This window comes from Artibeus jamaicensis, unplaced genomic scaffold (assembly GCF_021234435.1).
Source record: "Artibeus jamaicensis isolate MK-2021 breed Jamaican fruit bat unplaced genomic scaffold, CSHL_Jam_final scaffold_1964, whole genome shotgun sequence".
Taxonomy (NCBI): Eukaryota; Metazoa; Chordata; class Mammalia; order Chiroptera; family Phyllostomidae; genus Artibeus; species Artibeus jamaicensis.
In genome coordinates, this window is record NW_026522030.1 from 48,510,455 (window position 1) to 48,531,433 (window position 20,979).

The following is a 20,979-nucleotide window of genomic DNA, read 5'->3' on the forward strand; positions in this document are numbered from 1 at the left end:
CAACCGTAAAAAAATTTCTTAGAAATGGGCTTTCTAAATTAAAAAACAAGTCCATTTAAATTGTTTTTTTAATTAGAAATAGTCATTGCAAAACTCCTCTAAAGTACAGAAGTATGTGACTGTGGAAGATAGAGAGATGCAGCATTGAAATGGTGCTGGTTTTTGAAATAAAGGAAGGTACTTTTTGGATCTCTGAGCTTTTCAAGATTCTGCTAAGGTCTACATTGAGCATCTCGTGCTTGGAAATGTTGTCATTACTCTAGAGGGAGATGGTTTTACAGAAAGCGCCACAGCGATAGATTATCTAAGTTGTGAAAAGCACTTTAAATCCAGATGCAGAACTAGCCCATGTGCCCAACAGGAGCAAGTTTGCTTACACTAAGCAGAGTAGTGCCGTGTGTGTTTCTGAAGTCTTTGCTGATATTGCTGTCCTCGGAATAGATGATGCAATGTCCCCTTCACTGGATGCAAATATTGTTTTGTTTTGTTTTGTTTTGTTTTTTCCCCTAACCAGCCCTCCTTCACTGAGAGGCATAGATTTTTTCCTATCATTCCAGGTCTTCAGTTTCTTAAGAAGCAAAACAGCCTAACTGGTCTTGTAACCTTCAACTTTATCTTCAACCAGCAAAGGGAGTTCAGGAACTTGCTCAGTGCCAGGACCTTCAGACATGACCAGCGCAGGCAAGGCTGAGGTAGTCAGGGCGGAGCAGATGGCTTTTTGCTTCTGTGTCCTGTTCACTTTGTGCTGCTCAAGGCTCCAGGTTTTGGTCAGTGCAAATGTGCAGCCTCCACAACATGTATTTCCAAAAGCACCCTAAGTTTATGGCATTTTGTCATAGCACAGTAATCTGTTGTGATAATTTGTGAGTAATACTTTAGCTTATATATTGACTTTTTGATAGACATTTGTGTTTTTTCTAAATCTATGTATAATAAATAAAGTCGCTATAAACATTAGCCTACCACTCTTGTATGAATATATGTTTTTGTTTCTCCTGGTTGAATTTATTGAAACTGTAATCCCCCATTTCTATGGTAATTGAGTGTTTAACTCTATGTAAAAGTACTAAACAATGTGCAAAAGTTCCTGTAGAATTTTTCGATTCCAACAAAAGATATCAGAGCTCCAATTGCTTCATATACGAACACTTGGTCTTGTCAGACTTTTAACATTTTAATCATGCTAATTAGTGTGAAGTGTTATCTCAGTTTTTGAATAGCTTTAATGAAATATAATTTGCATAGCATAAAAGTCACTCATTATAAATGTACAATTTCATTTTTTGTATATTCACAAAGATGTGCAACCATCACCACAATCAACTTGGAACACGTGCATTACTCCACAAAGACACTCTGTACTTATTAGCAGTCACTCTCCATTGTGCCCCAAATCCTCCCCACTCTACCACCTAACCAGAGACAATAATTGTCTCAACAGATTTTGCTTATTCTGAATGTTTCACATAAAAGGGGTCATATGATATATGGCTTTTTGTGGCTTGTTTCTTTCACTTAGAATAATGTTTTCAATTTTTCTCCATGTTGCAGGATAGGTCACTATTTTATTTATTTTTGTTGCACAGTAACATTCCATTGTTTGGATATACATTATTTATCCATTTACCAGATGATAAAATGTTAAGGTTGTTTTAAATTTTGGGCTGTTATGAATAATGCTGCTATGAATATTTGTGAATACTTTTTTGTATTTTAATCTTTTTATTTGATTTATTTGCCAATTTTTATTTTAATTGTTGTTCAAGTATAATATCCTTCCTTTTACTTCCATCACAGCCCAACCCCCAGCCCTGCCCACCTCCCTCTTATTTCCACTCCTGTTGGGAACTGCCTTGCCTAGTTTCAGGAGCTGTAACCCCCGCTCCCTCCACCGCTAAGGCTGAGTGAGTGACCTTTGGACCACTCCTAAGGAGACAAAGCTTATCTCCCTGGCTCCTTTTACTTTCAGTCTGCCTGGCCTCCAGTGTTTGATCCCTTAGCCAATGACAGGTAAGATTCCTCAAGGGAGGGATGACAAAGGCAGACATGATCATGGGGTCCCCCAGGGAAGGACTTGGGGGCTACAGAAAAGGGGTGATGGACCCTTGCCCCTCGGCCTTGACACAGCCTGAGTCCTCATTCTGTCTGCAAGAAATCTCGTAATTTCTTGGCTGCCTTACTTCCCCTGCCTGACTTAAGCCTGAAACAATGCTGGAGGTGGGTGCAGCCCTGTGCTGAAAAGGGCAGGATCCCTAGGGCGATTTGGCCAAAGAAAAAATATGTAAAATCTTCTGAAACCTGCTTCGTTTAGAATGCTCTCAATTAAATAAGGGTCCAAGCAGGAAGTGAGTTTATTCCACAAAGTTTTATAGCCATTTAGCTATCTGACCCTGACTCAAAAAAGGCCCCCAGAGTTCCTTGTATGTTATCTGTTGTTTGATCCTTACTGCCTGATAATGATTAATGAGCTCTATGTATACACCCTGTGTTCTTGTGAAAATTAAATCCAATAAAAGCCCTCCCAGGCACAGGTTCAAGGCACTCTCCTCTTGAGAGAAAAATCCAGCAGTCCCTTTTTCTACACAGGACTCAATAGTCCATGTGAATTTATTATCTCTCATTCATAATGCTGCAGACACTGCAGGTCGGTGTCCGAGTAATAGCTTGGACTATCCTTTATACTCGTTCCTGTAAACCCTTCCTCTTTTCCCCTGAAATTCCCTCCCCTCTCCCCTATGGTCCCTGTCAGCCTGTTCTCAATTTCACTGTCTTTGGTTATATTTTGCTTGTTTGTTTGTTTTGTTAATTAGGTTCCTGTGAAAGGTGAGATCATATGGTATTTGTCTTTCACCACCTGGCTTATTTCACTCAGCACAATGCTTTCCAGTACCATCCATGCTGTTGCAAAGTGGAGGAGCTCCTTCTTTCTTTCTGCTGCATAGAATTCCATTGTGTAAACGTACCATAGTATTTGTATCCATTCATTTACTGATGGGCACCTAGGTTGCTTCCAACACTTGGCTATTGTAAATTGTGCTGCTATGAACATTGTGGTGCATAGGTTTTTTTGGATTGGTGTTTCAGGGCTCTTATGGTATCACCCCAGCAGTGGAATTGCTGGGTCAAAAGGCAGATCCATTTTTAGTTTTCAGAGGAAATTCCATACTGTTTTCCATAGTGGTTGTACCAGTGTGCAATCCCACCAACAGTGCATTAGGGTTCCCTTTTCTCCACAACCTCTCCAACACTTGTTGCTTGTTGCTTTGTTTATGATGGCCATTCCGACTGGTGTGAAGTGGTATCTCAGTGTGGTTTTAATTTGCATCTTTCTGATAGTTAGTGATACTGGGTATCTTATGGATGCATGTTTTCATTTCTAGGTCTTATTGTAGTGTCAAGTCAATTTAAAAGTGACTGAACCATTTCACATTATCACCAACAATGAAGTTCCAATATTTCTATATCTTTTTAATACATATCACTATGTTTATTTTTATGACAGCCATATGTTTTGGATGCAAATCATTATCTCATTGTGGTATTGGTTTATATAACACTGTTAACTAATGAGTCACATTATAGTTGTATGCACTTATTTGTCATTTGTTTCTCTTCTTTGGAAAAATGTCTATATATTTGCCCATTTCTCAGTTAGGTTATTAGTGTTATTATTGATAAGTTGTACAAGTTATTTATTTTTTGGCTACAACTTCTTTGTCATATATATTATTTATGAATGTTCTCCACCATTCATTAGGCTGTGTTTTATATTCCTTATCATGTAATTTAAAGCAAAGTGTCTTTAATTATGATGAAATAAAATTTGTCTTCTTTATTGTCACTTGTACTTTTTATTACTGTACTTTTAGAGTAAGTTTTTAAATCTGTAGATGTGAGTTCTCCAAAGTTATTCTTTGTTCTCAAGATTGTTTCACTATTCTTTGTCCTTTGAATTTCCACATAAAATTTCAGATCATATTGTCAATTCTACAAAATAAGCCATATGGAAATTGACAGGCATTGCCTCATATCTGTAGTTGAGTTCCAGTAATATTGTGATCTTAACAATATTGTCTTCTTTTTACTACAATATGTTTTGTTATATTTAGGTATTCTTTAATATCTTCAGCAATGTTTCACTATTTTCAGTGTACATATTTTATTCTTTTTGCTTATTTGTAAATATTTTATTTTTATGCTATTGTAAAAGGAATTAATTTCCTAATTTTATTTTTTGGTTATTCATTTATAGAGTATAGAAATATGATTGATTTTTGCATACCCATACACTGAAAACTTGCTCAACTTGTTTGTTAGTTCTAACAGTTTTTATTGGATTACCAAGGATTTTCTGTGTACAAGATCATGTTATCTACAAAGAGAGATGTTACTCTTTTCTTCTAAATTTTGATGTCTTTTATTTTGGTTTTGTTCATTTATTAAAATGTTCTTCTAATATCTACTTTATTTATTTCTGTCTTACTTTAAAAGTATTTTCTTCTGCCCTGGCTGGTGCAGCTCAGTGGATTGAGTGCGGGCCTGCAAACCAGAGGATTGTGGTTTGATTCCCAGTCAGGGCACATGCCTGGGTTGCAGGCCAGTTCCCAGCAAGGGGACTCATGAGAGGCAAACATACACTGATATTTCTCTCCTTCTCTCCTTCCTTTCCCCTCTAACGATAAATAAATAAAATCTTTTTTTTAAAAGTATTTTCTTCTTTCTCTTTTGTTTTTAGTTTCTTAAGATAAAAGATATAAGGTTATTGCCTTGAAATCATTCTTTTCAAAATAGATGTTTAATGATATAAATTTCTCTCTGAATACATCTCTATCTCAAAGGTTTTCTTTTTCATGTTTTTTCCAATCACCTCAGAGTACTTTCTAAATCTTTTTATTTTTGATCCTTTTGTTGTTGAATTTCAACTCTGAATTTTCCAGTTTCTTCTGTACTTGGTTTCTAATTAATTTTATTTGTTTGAAGTACATACTTTTCTGGTTTTAATCATTGTAAATGTATTAAAGCTTATTCTATTACTTAGAATATAATGTTTCATGGAAAATGTTCCAAATGTTTCTACTCTTGAGAAGAGTGTGTCTTATCTTGCTTTTTGGTGAGGGGTACTGTTTATCTCTTTAGTGATGCCAGTTTTTCTATAATTCGCTCATCCTTTCTCTGTTATATACACTATTGAAAGTAGGCTATTAAAGATTTCTATTGTTGAGTTAAATATTTCTTCTTCCACTTTGTCAATTTTGCTTCCTGCATTGGGGGGGCTATTTTTAGTTTATGTGTAATTTTTACTATTATACGTATGTCATGGATTGACATGTATACCATTATAAATGTTCGTCTTTATCTCTAGAAACACTTTTTTTATTTTAATGTCTATTTCAAAAGATACTAGTATAGCTGCTCCAACTTTGATATGGTTGTTGTTTGCATGAGTATTTTCCCCATTTTTTTCTTTCACCTTATTTGTGTCTCTGAATATAAAGTATGTATAGTTGTATCATGCTCTTCTGTCCAATCTGTGCATATCTGCCTTTGATTACATTGTTTAATTCTTTCACATGTCATGTTATTGTTGATATCATTGGATTTATCTTTGCTATTTCACTGTTCTTTTTTTTTAATGTCTCATGCCTTTTTTCTTCCCCAATTCTTTTATTGCTTTTTTCATGTCATTGAGACAATACTTCCTCATGTAACAATTTAGTTCATTTTATGAGTTCTTCCAATATTGTATGAGTTCATTTTTTATGACTTCTGTAGAGCATACAATATTTATCTTAACTTATTAAAGTTATACTAAATTAATTTCAGTGGGCTACATAAATGATAGTTCTTTATAGATTCATTCCCCTTCTCCCTTTTGTGCTAATTTTGTTACACATTTATATCTGTGTATATTACAGAGCCAAAAAATTCTGCTATAATTATTACATTGTGTAATGTTATATCTTTTAAAGAAGCTGAAAGAAAAAAATTGGAAAATAAATATTTGCATATTTGGTTACACTAACTTTCTTATTTAACATTTGTGTGTTTTTCACATGTTTCTGTGGATTTAAGTTAATTAGCTGTGTCATTTCCTTACTCTAATACAGCTTTGTTCCCACCTACCTCCTTTGTGCTTTTGTGTATTTATATATACATCATTTTACACAATTCTTTTTTACCAATTGAGAAAAAGAAGAACTATGCAATTATAGTGTTTTTAAATTGCCTTCTAAATATGTTTATTAGTGTTTTTCATTTTTTATGTGGGTTTAAATTACTTTCTAGTATCAAGTTCCAATCAAGATGGATGCATAGGTAGAAACCTTTCGCTTCCTCACACAACCAAAAGGAGGACAACAACTAACTTAAAATCAATAAACAACCAAAATTGCCAGAAAGTCAAACTGCATGGAACTCTGACAACCAAGTAATAAAAGAAAAAAATCAACCAGAACAACCAGACCGCTAAGGCAGACCAACTGAGAAAAACCACAGAGAGGCAGCTGAGGGGTGGGGCTGGCTGCTGCTGAGCAGGGCTGTGCAGAAGGGGGTAACTGAAGGGAAGAACCGAGACTCAGAGCTGACTGTGGGCTAAGGCTATGGTTGCTGTGGTGGGAGATACTTCCACAGACAGTAGAGTCTGTTGGAAAGTGTGCTTTAAGACTCGTAAGCAAACTGCATTGTTCGTTCTTGGCCCTTCTCCCACAGACAGCTCAGCAGAGAGGGTTACCCTGCTCAGGTGAATACCTAAGGCCGCATCCCCTTACAATCTATCAGCTGTGCCAAGACAAAGAAATAGGGCCCAAATGAAAGAACACAGCAAAACCTCAGAAACAGAACTGAGCGATAAAGAGATTGCCAACCTATCTGATGGATAATTTAAAGCCCTGGTAATCAAAATGCTCACAGAAATGATTGAGCCTGGTTGAAAAATTAAAGAACAAATAAAAGATATCCAAAATGAAATAAAGCAAAATATTCAGGGAACCAACAGTGACAAGAAGGAAACCAGGATTTGAATCAACAACCTGGAAGAAAAGGAAGAAATAAACATTCAACTAAATCAGAACAAAGAAACAAGAATCCAGAAAAAAAAATGAAGAGAAGCTGAGGATTCTCTGAAACAACCTGAAATGTTTCAATATCTTAATTATAGGGGTGCCAGAAGGAGAAGAAAAACAAAAAGAAATTGAAAGCTTATTTGAACAAATAATGAAGGAAAACTTCCCCAATCTGGTGAAGGAAATAGACTTCCAGAAAGTCTGGGAAGCCCAGAGAGTCCCAAAGAAGTTGGACCCAAAGAGGAACACACCAAGGCACACCATCATTAAGTTGCTCCAGATTAAAGATAAGGAAAGAATCTTAAAAGCAGCAAGAGAAAAGCAGAGTTACCTACAAAGAAGTGTCCCTAAGGTTATCAGCAGATTTCTCAAAAGAAACCTTGCATGCAAGAAGGGGCTGGAAAGAAATATTTGAAGTCATGAAAGGCAAGGACCTATATCAAAGATTACTCTATCCAGCAAAGCTTTCATTTAGAATGGATGACACATGAAGTCTTCCCAGATAAGCTCAAGTTCAAGGAGTTCTTCATCACCAAGCCCTTATTATATGAAGCATTAAAGGGACTTATCTAAAAAAATATATTTAAAAATATGAACAACAAAATAACAACAAACTCACAACTGTCAACAAATGAACCTAAAGAAAAAAAAAAAACAATGAAAACAAAAATTAACCAGACAACAATCAGAACAGGAACAGAATCAAAGAAATGAACATCACACAGAGGGAATTCAGTGGGGAGGGGTAAGGGAGGAACGGGGGTAGGGAAGATACAGGGAAGAAGAAACATAATTAGTAGGCATAAAATAGATGGGGAGAGATAAAATGGTGTAGGAAATATAGGACTCGAAGAACTTGCATGTACAATCATGGACATAAATTAAGGGGGGAGAAAATGCTGGAGGGTTGCAGGGGCATGGTGGAGGGGGGATTAATGGGGAAAATTTGGAAAACTGTAATAACATAATCAATAAAAAATACTTTTAAAAAGCTAAGTGAAATAAACCAGGCTGTGAAAGATAAATACCACATGATCTTACCTATAATGGGAACCTAATCAGCAAAACAAACAAACAAGCAAAATATAACCAAAGACACTGAAACTGAGGACAGGCTGACAATTATGAGAGGGGACAGAAGAGGGAATTTCAGGGAAAAAGGGGAAGGGTTTGCAGGAACAAGTATGAAGGACACATGTACAATAAACAAGGGGGAGTGAAAGCGGGAGGGAGGTTGGTTTAGCTGGGGTGGGGGGTAGTGATGGGGAAAAATGCAGACAACTGTAATTGAACAACAATAAAGCAATTAAAAATAATAAAATTAGTGAAAAAATTACTTCCTAATATCACTAGATTTTAGCTGTAAAGTTTCTTTAATATATTTTGTAAAGCACTTCTACTAGAAACAATTTCTCATTCTCAAAATCTAGGAATGTTGGTATTTTCTTTCATTTTAAATTAAACATTTTATAATGAGAGAACTGAAAATTCATACATAGTTGTAAGAAATTAGACAGAAAGTTTTTGTGCTGCCTTTACTGAGTTTCCCCCAATGGTTGCACCATGCAAAACTATAGTACGAAATCAAAATTAGGTGCTGACATTGACACGGTCAAGACTCAGATTGATTTTTCACCATATAGTTCCCTCTTTTGTCCTTGTATCCTTACTTGCCCCCACCTCCTTATTAAAACCTTACAAGCACTAACCTGTCATCTGGTTTTATAATTTTGTAATTTCAAGCATAAATGGATTCACTCAGTTTTTAATCTTCTGAAAACTTCTTTGAGATTGACCTTTTTTCTTTACCAAAATGATCCAGAAATTACTCTAGGTGTTGTCTATATTAATAGTCATTTCTTTTACTTTATATTCTAAATAGTAATCCACAATATAGACACACCAGAGTTTGTTTAACTATTTAAAGTTGAAAGGCAGCTGAGTTGTTTGTAGTTTTTTGGCTGTAATGAATAATGCTGTTATAAACATTTTCTGTCATGAAGATTTTAGCCTTCTTTGGGGTAAATGCTTAGGAGTCCTACTGTTGTGTGATAGTTTTATAACTTTATTAAGACATTTCTAGAGTGATGAACCATTTTATATTATCTTAAAAGAAGTATGAGTAATTTAATTTCCCCTGATTCTAAGCAGTATTTGATGCTATCTATTTTATCTATTGAAAATTATATCTATTCAATATTTTGTAATATACAAAAATGTGTTCACCAACTACATTGTAATTTTAGATTTGCCACTTATGTTTTTACTTCATTATATTATATATAGTATATATAGCATAACAATTAATATAATATATTATTTTATATTAGTTGCAGGTGGACATCACAGTAGTTAGACAATTATATAATTTACAACGTAATCCTCCTGATAATGCAAGTACCCTGCAACCACCATACATAGATATTATCATATCACTGACTACATTCCATATGCTTTACATTTCTGTGGTTATTTTGTATCTATCAACTTGTACTTCTAAAGCCCTTCACCTTTTTTTACCCAGTCCCCTCTCCCTGTCCCATTCAGAAAATTCTTGAGGGAGAAAAAAACAGAGAGAGGGAGAGAGAGATAGAGAGTAGCTGCCACTTTTATGAAGGATAAAACAACAAAAGACTCACATAACCCATACAAGGGACATTTCTGCAGCATGTAGCTCAGGTGATGAGGCAGACTATACCAGTGAGCCACAGAGGACACATACTGTGTAAGTTACCCTACCAAGATGGGGAGACATAGATCAACCTCATTCATGGAAACAAACACAAAGAGGTAGCCAAAATTGGAAAAAAAAGAAGCATGCTCCAAATAAAACTACTGTAGCTAGATCTCCAAAAAAAGACAAATAAAATGAAGGGAATCTATCAGACATAGAGTTCAAAACAATGGTTATAATAATATTCAAAGAACTTAGGGAATAATAGGTAAAATCATTGACAACTTACACAAAGAGATAGTAAACATGAAAAGAACATAGAAACCATACAAATAACCAGTCAGAAATGAACAATACAATATGTGAAGTGAAGAATCCACTAGAAGAGATAAAGAGAGGTTAGAAGAAGCAGAGAATCAAAACAGTGATTTGGAAGACAGGGTAATGGAGAACACCCAGTCAAAGTAGCAGAAAAAAAAAAAAAGAACTTTGAAAAAGTGAAGATAATGGAAAGGACCTTTGGGATGATAAGAAGCATAACAATATCTGCTACAAAGGGGTTCCAGAAGAGAAAGAGATAGAAGAAGAGATCAAAAAACTATTTAAAGAAATAATGACTGAAAATGTCCCTAATCTGGTAAAGAAAGATGATATACCAATCCAGGAAATGCAGAGCAGCCCCAATTAGATGAATCCAAAGAGGCCCACACCAAGACACATCATAATTAAAGTGGGAAAGATTAAAGACAAAGAGAATCTTACAGACAGCAAGAGAGAGACAGTTACCTAAAAGTGTGCTTCCATAAGATTGTCATCTGATTTTCCAACAGAAACATTTTAATACAGAATATTGGCTTGAAATATTCAAAGTGAGGACTATCAATGACCTACAACCAAGACTACTATACCCAGCAAGGCTATCATTAAAAATTGAAGGAGAGATAAAGTGTTCCCCAGACAAGAAAAATATAAAGGAATTCATTACCACAAACCAGTATTACAAAAAAAAGTTACAAGGGCTCTCTTAGAAAGAAGTTAGGAAAAAAAAAAAAAGAGGAGTACAATTAAAAGAATAAAGTGGCAATAAAATACATACCTATCAAAATCACTCTAATTGTAAATGGCTTAAATGCTCCAATCAAAACACATAGAGTAGCTCAACAGATAAGAAAATAAGAGCCATATATATGCTATCTATAAGAGAGCCACCTCAGAATGAAAGACACACACAGACTAAAAGTAAAGGAATAGAAAATATATTTTTAATGAAAATAGGAATGAAAAGATAACTGGAGTAGCAATACTTATATCAGAAAAAAATAGACTTTAAAACAAAAGCTGTAATATAAAACAAAGGAGGTCATCACATAGTGATAAAGGGAGCAACTCAACAAGAGGATGTAACCCTTTTAATTATTTATGTACCCAACATTAAAGCACCTAAACAAATAAAGCAAATTTCAATGGACATAAAGGGAGAGACTGATAGTAATACATAGTATGTGATTTTAACACCCCATTGACATCAATGAATATACCTACACAAGGAAATCACAACTTTAAATGAAACACTAGATCAGAGGAACTTAATTGATTTCTTCAGAGTATTTCATTTAAAGCAGCAGAATATACATACTATCTACATGCACATGAAAAAATGTTTAAACATTTTAAAAAAAGATTTTTACTTATTTATCTTTAGAGGGGAAGAGAAGGAGAGAGAGGGAGAGAAATATCAATGTCTGGTTGCCTCTCATGTGTTCCCTGCTGGGAACTGGCCTGCTACCCAGGCATGTGCCCTGCCTGGGAATCGAACTGCAATACTTTGGTTCGCAAGCCTGCCCTCAATCCACTGAGCTACACCAGTCAGGGCTCAAAAATTTTTTTAAGATAGACCACATGTTAGGACACAAGAGTCTCAATAAACTTAAGAAGACTGAAATCATACCAAACATTCTCTCTGACCATAGTGGTATGAAAATAGATAACAAACTTACATGTACACACACACATACACAAAACCCTGAAAACACACAAAGACATGGAAGCTAAATAACATGTTACTAAACAATGAATAGTTTAATGATGAGATCAAGGAAGAAGTCAAAACATGTTTTGAAACAAATAAAAAGGAGAAAAAAACCCAAAATGGAAGAAGAAAAAGTAGTTTTGATAGGAAAATTTATAACATTATAGTTCTACTTCAGGAAATAAGAAAAACCTCAAATAAACAACCTAAGTTTACAGTTAAAGGATCTCGAAGAAGAACAACAAATAAAACTCAAAGTGAGTATTACAAAGGAGATAATAAAAGTCAGAACAGAAATAAACAAAATAGAGTCTAAAAGAAATACAAAAGATCATTGAATCCTAGAGCTAGTTTATGAAAAGATAAACAAGATTGACAAACCTTTCATCAGATTCAACAAGAAAAAAACAGATAGGATCCAAATAAATAAAATTAGAAATCAAAAAGGAGAATTAACAATTGACACCACAGAAATAAAATAGGATTGTAAGAAAATATTATGAACTATATACCAACAAATTGGGCAATCTAAATGAAATGGATGAATTCCTAGAAACACACAATCTGCCAAAATGTTATCAACAAGAATGAAAAAAATGTGACTAGACTGAATACAGCTAAAGAAATTGAAGCAGCAACAAATACTCCAAACAATACAATGTCCTGACCAAATGGCTTTACAGATGAATTTTACCATTTGAAGAAGAAATAATATTTATTCTTCTCAATTTATTCCAAAAAATCCAAGAGGAAGGACTATCCCCAAGATCATTCTATGAGGCCATCCTTATGCTAATTCGAAAACCAAATAAAGACACTACAAAGAAAGAAAATTGTAAGATAACATCCCTGACGAATATACATGCTAAAATCCTCAACACAATATTAGCAAACCAAATCCAGCAATACATTAAAAAGACTATATAACCTAACCAAGTGGGATTTACTCCAGGCTCTGGTGCACCGGGCTGCGGAGCCCAGCATGGGGTTGAGAGCCCTCTATCCTTAGGGGGACCTTTGCAGCTGAGATAACTCTGCAGTGCTGTGTGATCACATGTGGTGGCAAAGCCAGCACTTTTTGTGCCTCTGTCCTTCCTACCTCTCTTGGTATTGCTTCTGCTGTCATTCTTGGCTGTAAGACTTCTGTTCAGCTAGGCTTCATTTGGTTACTAGGGTTCATTGTTCTATCATTTCATTGTCATTTGCATTTAGTCTGGAAGAAGGTGAGTGTAACCTTCCGTCAACTCCTCTGCCAGCTTGCATCCCCCAAGATCTGTGTAACTTCTGTGGTGAGATGTCTGTCCAGAGCTCGTGCTCATTTTTTAATTGGGTTATTTGTTTTCATATTGTTGAGGATTGAAAGTTGACAGGGACCAGAGGAGAGAGGGGAGGGAATTTCAGGGGAAAAGGGGAAGAATTCACAGGAACAAGTATAAAGGACACATGGACAAAACCTAAGGGGTGGAAATGGGAGGGAGGTGGGGAGCACTGAGGGGGTGGGCTGGGATGGGAGAAAAAGACAAAACTGTACTTGAACAACAATTAAATAAATAAATTTTTAGAAATTAAAAAAAGAAAGTTCCTCCACTAATTACAAAAAAAGAAAAGAAAAGAAAGAAAGGTTTCTTTTTTTGTGTTTGGATATCAGTTCTTTATCAGATCTGTGTCTAGAAAACACTTTACCTGAGTCTTCAACTTATGTTAAAACCAGCTAGAATACTGACATCCACAAAGATGTCCTCCTTTCCCCTCTCTCCAAATCCCCCTACCACCAGGGGCTTCTTTCTCTTTCTTTAGGGAGAGCCTGGTGACTTCCCACCTTGAGGGCCTACATTCTCTGCTCTGGATAGGGTGTCCCATTTCTGGGTAGGCCAATGTTCTGTACTGACCGTGGCTTCCCTGGCAGCCTCTGACCCAGTGGACTCACCTGACCTGACTCTGAAGGAGACGAGGGCTCTCTCTCTTTTCCCCACCAAGCTGAGCCCCACTCACAGAAACTGGGTGTGTTGTGTAGGTGGGCTCTGGGCTGGTACAGGGCTGGGGCAGAGGTCACAGGTGGAGGACCTCTGTTATTTGGGTTCTGTGCCCCTCCAAAGCCTTTGGCATGATGCTCTGACCTTCTGGCACCTTCTGTGAGGCCCCTTGTAAGGTCTCTTCTCATACAACCTTATGGGTCCTGCTGTGGTAACTGAAGTCTTCACTTTGCTAGAGCACATTCATGGTGGTCCCTATGACTGGCTGAGTCTTCCTAGACCTGCTTTCCTGACCGAGAGGAAGGGGCTCTGTGCTTGGAGGGAGAGGGAGCAGGCCAGAATGTGAGAGCTTGCACCCTCTTGTGTCCTGGATGGCAGGGCCAGGCTGCTTGGCTCAGGCTCAGATGAGTTATCAAGCAGGGTGAGAATGATGTGGGCAGGGGTGCAAGGGGAGAAAGTGTCACATGAATCAGGGCATGGGCAGGCTGGATGGAACCTTCCAGCTGGGCCTGCCACTCCCAAGTACTTTCATCTTCTTCAATCCCAGACCCTCCTCCACCCTCCCTCCCTCCCTCCCTGAAGTCTCAGCCCAAAGTCTCTGCATACCTGCTTTCTCAAGAAAGGCTCCAAGTGGACAAGGTGACCTGAGACGAAGGGAACTGTGCCCCAAAACTTAAAATCATGTTTACATTACACCAAGAATCCCCACTTCTAGAGACCTCTCATAGATAAATAAAGATATATGGACACATGTTTCCTTCAGCGTGGTGACGAGAGTGAAAAATCAGAAATGGCTGACGTTCCACAGCATGGGCTTCGGAAATTCTGATTTGGGGACAGAATATGCCAACAGGCAGTATCCGCTCCTAGGGAAATGAGGTTCCAGAAGGGCACACACTTCAGAATCCTCCTCCCCTGACATTCCAAGTGCACAGGCACATGCATACATGTGAATAAGCACAAGCACCCACAAATGCACACATGAGCATGGGAACGCAGGCACACACATGCACACGCTGTCACAACATGCGCATGCACACATAGGACTAGAAGGGTGAGCGATCCCTAGCAGGGCTCTTGCCCCGGAAGGGCTCTGTTCTTGACTTGATTCTGAATTGCTTTAGAATTCATTATTGTACTATAACAAATCTTAATTATTTTTGCCACAAATCCTTTAACAATGAAACACTATTGTATTTTATCCCATAAATGAGTGATAAATGGATAACATTGAATATATGATTTTAATCTTTATTTAATATTTATTGTACTTTTCCATTACCATCTAGTCCCCTGATACCCCCTGCCCCCAGCAACCACCACACTGTTGTCTATGTCCATGAGTCCTTTTCCTGTTTTGCTCAATCCTTCAAACTATCAAAGTCACACATGCATTTAAAAAAATTTAGACATCACCTCAAGGGAAAGATAAGAGATTTGCAAGTCCCACCCCAGAGGTAATCATCATGAGTGGCTCAGTGGGAATCTCTCAGGCTCTACTTCTCTCATTCTCTTTGTCTCTCTCTGTCATAGGAAACATAATTTTCACATATGTATGTCCACCTATGGAAATTATATGTATGTGGTCTAACAGGTAGGACACTGGATGCACAGAGTTGGACCACAGGTCACACGAAAGGACCCCGAGGTCTTTATCTGTCGGCATGTGGAGACCCCTGCACCCCCATTAGCAGATGAGCTTCTCTCATGCATGTGGACCAGGACCAGTGGATCCCATCCCCTCTCCATGGGCATTAGAGTTTTTTCCCATTCCCAGCAGTTACATCAGTGCTCTGATGGGTAGTGTTGAAAACACATCTTTGAAAATTTGTGTGAGAATTTCTGTGGGATGGGCAGTGCCAGGTGGAGCTGGGCGCCTCTGGACCACTGATGGGTCCTGCACACCATTCTCCCAGAGGAGGGGCCTTTTCCTTTTCTCGTCAGGAGATCTGGGGTTTCTGCTTCCTCACTTTGTGCCCAGGGCTGGATGCAACCAGACAGGAAGCCTGCCAGTCTGATGGTGACAGTGCCCTGTCCCCAGTGTTTATCGTATGTGCGTCCCCACTGGGGAGGTCAGGCATCTCCGACATGTGGTGGTGTGTTCACTGCCTCTCCACAGAAGTGTCTGTATTTCCCTGTGTCCCTTTAGAAAACATGAACATTTGAGAACTTGCTGCACCACAGGGATGTCAAGCATTTCTCTGGGCTTGGGTTGTGAGGATTGCTTTCTAAATTATGGCTTTTCTTTCCCATATTTCTTCATTTTTCTCATTGTTTTTTGCACAGGCAGAGCCAGCCATTGTCTCGCTGGCTTGTGGCCCAGCAGTCACACAGCACAGCAGCCTCTACCCCGAGATTGTGCACACACTGACCAAAAGGGCTTATTTTTTTTACATCTGGTCTCTAATACATCTGGGATTTCCCTTTTAAATAACAATAAATATATAAGCAAACACCAAAAGGGACCTATTGTAATATTCCCTTTATAGGAAACACCCAGAATAAGAAAAGGAAGAGACAGAAAGTGGATCAGGGTTTGCCAGGGGCAGGAGTAGCGGGGAGTGCGTACCTGGGTGCAGAGTTTCCTGTGAGGAGGACGGAACATCCTGCAAACGAATGGCGATGATGCTTGCAGAGCATCATGAATGTACACCATGCTCAGGAATGGCACGTTTTACACTATAAACAACAAGCTTTATTTAATACTTAAACTTAACCATGCCCTGGACAATAACATAACAAAGGGAAACAATGGTCACAGAGGGGCAGTAAAACAACTCCCTGGTTGGTATAGGAGAGCAGTGGAACCATAATCAGCTCTAGAAGTGGCCCCGGGGCAGTACCCAGAGCACCTTCTATTTGTACCAGGAACCAGGGAAAATTCGAAGAAGGGTTCATCTGAAAGGCATGGAGGTCCTCAGTCAGGTCAGGAGGTGGTCAGGCGGTGGATCAGCCCACTAGGCTGTACCTTCATGGAGCTGCCCTGGATTGACTGCAAGAGTTGAAGCACAGGGCTGACTCAGATTCCTGGGCTCCTGAGGAAGTTGCAAGAGAAGAAAATTTCACCCACGTGCTTACATTTCCATAAGCCCCCCAAAGACAAAACATAGCCTGAGTCTTCCAGAGAAGCTGAAGCCCAAGACAAACTTAATAACACCCCCACTTAGTGGACAGTCCAGCAAACAGATGGTCTGAGGCCTATCTTTGCTCCAGAGCCATCCTCTGTGGGTGCTCCCTGTTTGTCTGGTTCCAACTCCTCCCCATGAACTGGCCAGTAACTACACCCTACCCTTTCCAGTCTCCCTCAATTTCTCAGCCTTGGGTGCAGATTCCTTGTGCTACAGGTCATTTGGCCAGTTCTATGTGGACACCCTGTTTCAGGTGAGAATTGCAGATGCTCACCTTATACTGGAGCCTGAGTAGCTTCAGATGAGATTTTTTTCAGGCCATTCACAGGTTCTGGTTGACCTGAAGGCTGTTTGGTGACAAGCACTACAGGGTAGCTCAGGCTCTTGATATTTGCCCACCAGCCTCTTATTGATAGAGATGAGGCAGGGGACTCCACAGTCCAGCTCTTCCAGTTGTGCTGGTGCTGTAGTAGTAAGAAGGAAAAAGATCACAGGCAGGCACTATAAATGCCCCCCAAGAACAGAAAACAGCCAGTATTTGCCAGCAAAAACAAAGCCAGGAGCAACCAGAAAATCTTTTCTGGAAAATGACAGTGGGTGAGTAGTCTGAGGCCATTCTTTACTCATGGCTGGCAAGAGCAGGTACTCTTCCTGTATCTTGCCTGACCTTCCTCCAGATCTTGCACTCAACTCTTCCCTGAGCCCACCTTGATCTCCCCAGATTGCTCACTCAAGGGCTCTGAATTTTTATGTTCCTGGTCACAGTCGTGAATTGTCATATTCATGTGGATTCTGGTCAATTTTGGAAGAGGTGTCCTTTGCTGGCCATGAAGAGTATTTGGGTCCCCAGAGCCATGGTGGCAGGCAGAGACTGTGGGGGCGCTCTGGTCTCCAGTGTGGTGGGGCAAGTGCACCTCCCTGATGGATATGGGGCAGGGCTTTCCATTGTCGCCGTGCTCCTCCTGGGTAGGAGCTGCAGTTATGAGAAAGAAAAAGATCATCCGCATGCATACATTTCCAATGGCCCATGATTAACAGAAGAGAGGCAGAGCCTGTCAGAGAAGTGGAGTCAAGACTGACCCCTGGGGGACTTCCCCACAGACATTACAGCAGATCGGTGGTCTGAAGCTGTTCTTTGCTCCTGGCCAGCTTCTGAGTTTGCTCCCTGTGTTCCTTACACTGACTCCACCCACTAGCTTGCCTACAAATACTCTCCCATCACTTCTTGATCTCTGTCAACTGCTCACCCAAGGGCTCTGAATTATTGGGTTCCTGGTCACGGGGCCTAGCACAGGAGCACCGTGCTCCATGTACGTTTAACAATAGTCACATTTCTGGGGAGCATAGGCAACTTCTGGGAACATTTCCTTTTCAGGCCGTGGTCAGGCCTTTGCTCCCCAGCTCCCAGGGTAGTACTAGTTACTTCTGACCTGATCCACCTCCAGTGAGGTCTCGAACCTGCCTGACACTGGAAATAAGGTGGCAGGAGTCTAGGTCTACCAGCTGCTCCTGCTGGACTGGTTCTGTATTTGTGGGAGGAAAAAAGATCACACATGTGCCAACAGCTCCAATGGCCCCCAACAGACAGAAGAGAGGCAGAGTGTCCCAGAAAAGCCACAGCCTAGAACTGACCCCAGGGCACCCTGTCCACTGACAATCCAAACACAGGGTGGTCTGAAGCCAAACCTTACTCCTGGGCCAGCCTCTGTGGGTGCCCCTGTGTTACCCATGCAACCCATGATGTGCTTTCTGTCTCTGCCCCTTTACCTATTCTGGATGTTTCCTATGAATGGAATCTTATAATAGGTGCTTTTTTATATCTGCCCACATCCATCGGTTTTTATTTGGAACAGCAGTTTTGTTATTTTAAAGGGGATTGTCATGTAGATTACTGAACAGATGTAAAAAAATAAGCCCTTTTAGTACATGTGTACATAATCTTGTGGTAGAGACTGTTTTGCTAAATGTTCCCTCAGGGCCTGAAGGCAGTCAAGACTATTTAAAAAAAATTTATGAGGATAGAAGAGCCCCCCCCCAAGCTCATTTTACTAAGCCAACATCATCCTAATTTAAAACCAAATAAAGACACTAGAAAGAAAAATATATAGGCCAATATTTCTGATGAACATATGAGGGGGGACCAAAAATATCAGATTTTATTTATTAAAAATTCTGTATTTATTCTTACATATTTCAACTTCAGTCACCTTCAAAGTATTATCCATTTGATGTAATACACCTTTTAGACATATTTTCTGCTGCTGTAAACAGTGTTTGAAAAATGTCAATTTTGATGTTTTTTTGTTTCACCCCTTCCACATCAGCAAAATATTTCCACTTGAAGATTTTTTTTTTTCATGCAGGGAAACAGAGAAACAAAAAAAAAGTCATTTGGAGGTGAGGTCAGGTGAATAGAGAGGGTGGTGAACAGAGATCATTCTGGTTTTGCTTAAAAACTGCTGGACATTCAGCATAATGTGGGCAGATGTGCTCGTAAATCACTCATTATGAAATGGGCAAGCACATTGAAAGAATCTTTTAAAAAATTATATGAAGTTGAACTGAACACAGCCTCTGACAACAGTACCAGCTACACTGATACAGGTGTTTCCCTAGAACACTCACCTCGTGGGGGAAGCCTGTACTGTAAGGAGCCTGTCCTCCAGAAGACATCATTATTTGAGAGGCCCATCCTACTAGATATTAAAATCCTCAACAAAACATTAGTAATCTACTACAGCAATATATTAAAAAATTGTACACCCTAAGTGGGATTTATTCTTGGGATGTAAGGTTGGTACAATACCAACAAATCAATAAATGTTATATAATACCACATAAATAAAATGAAGTGTGAAAGTCATGATCATTTCAATCATGGCAAAAAACATTTTAATAAAATTCAGCCTCCATTTATGATAAAACTCTCAGCAAAGTGGGACTACAGGAGACATAACTTCAATATAATAAAGTTCATATATGACAAACCCACAGCCACCATCATACTGAATAGGCAAAAATTAAAAGTGATCCCCTTAAGATTAAGAACAAGCCAAGAGTTCTCTCACTACACTCTCTCAACATAGCACTAGAAGTCCTAGCCACAGCAATCAGACAAGAAGAAATGAAAGGCATCCATATGAAACAGAAGAACTAAAACTGTCATTATGTGCACATTATATGATACTATACATAGAGAACCCTAAAGTTTTCAGCTAGAAACTACTAGAACTGGCACATGGATTCAGTAAAGTAGCAGGATACAAAATATCCAGAAATCAGTTGCATTTTTATATGCCAATAATGAACTACCAGAGGAGAAACTAAAAAATAATCCCATTTACAATTACATAAAAAAAAAACATTTAAAAAATTAACCAAGGATGAAAAAAAAAACCCCGTACTTGCAAAATTATATGCCAAGGGAAAACAATGAAGTTACAAATAGGTTGAAGCAGATGCCATATTCATTAATAGGAAGAATTAACATCATTAATATGTCCCTGTTACCAAAAGCAGTCTATAGATTCAATGTAATTTTTTATTAATGTACCAGTGGCATATTTCACAGAACCAGAACAAATATTCCAAAAATTTTAATGAAACCACAGAAGACTCCAAATAGCCAAAACATTTTTGAGAATGAAGAACAAAGTTGGAGAAATTATACTATCTAATATTGAACTATATACTAAATGTAATGCTAAGGTAATCAAAATATTATGGTGATAGCATAAAAACAAACATACCAATTATGGGAACAAACTAGTGAGCTCAGAAATAAACCTATGTCTTCATGACGTATTAATATTTGACGAAGGAAACAAGGACATGCAATGGGGTAAAGACAATCTACTCAACAAATGGTGTTGGGAGAATAGCACAGATATTTGAAAAAATGAAACCAGAACACCTTCTTATACCATTTACAAGAATAAACTCAAAATGGATTAAAGATTTAAATCTAAGGCTCAAAACCATAAAAATCTTAGAAAAAAATAGGCGATAAAATCTCGGACTATTTTTGTAGTCATGTTTTTTTTTTTCTTTTGACATATATATCCTTGGGCAAAGGAAACAAAATAAAAAAATAAACAAATGGGACTACATGAAA

At 38.4% G+C, this 20,979-nt stretch overlaps 1 pseudogene; it reads right to left on the bottom strand.

Moving 5' to 3' along the window:
- Nucleotides 1–82: 82 nt before the first annotated feature.
- On the bottom strand, nucleotides 83–19,557 carry LOC128626043 (60S ribosomal protein L4-like; annotated as a pseudogene).
- Between the last annotated feature and the right edge of the window lie 1,422 nt (nucleotides 19,558–20,979).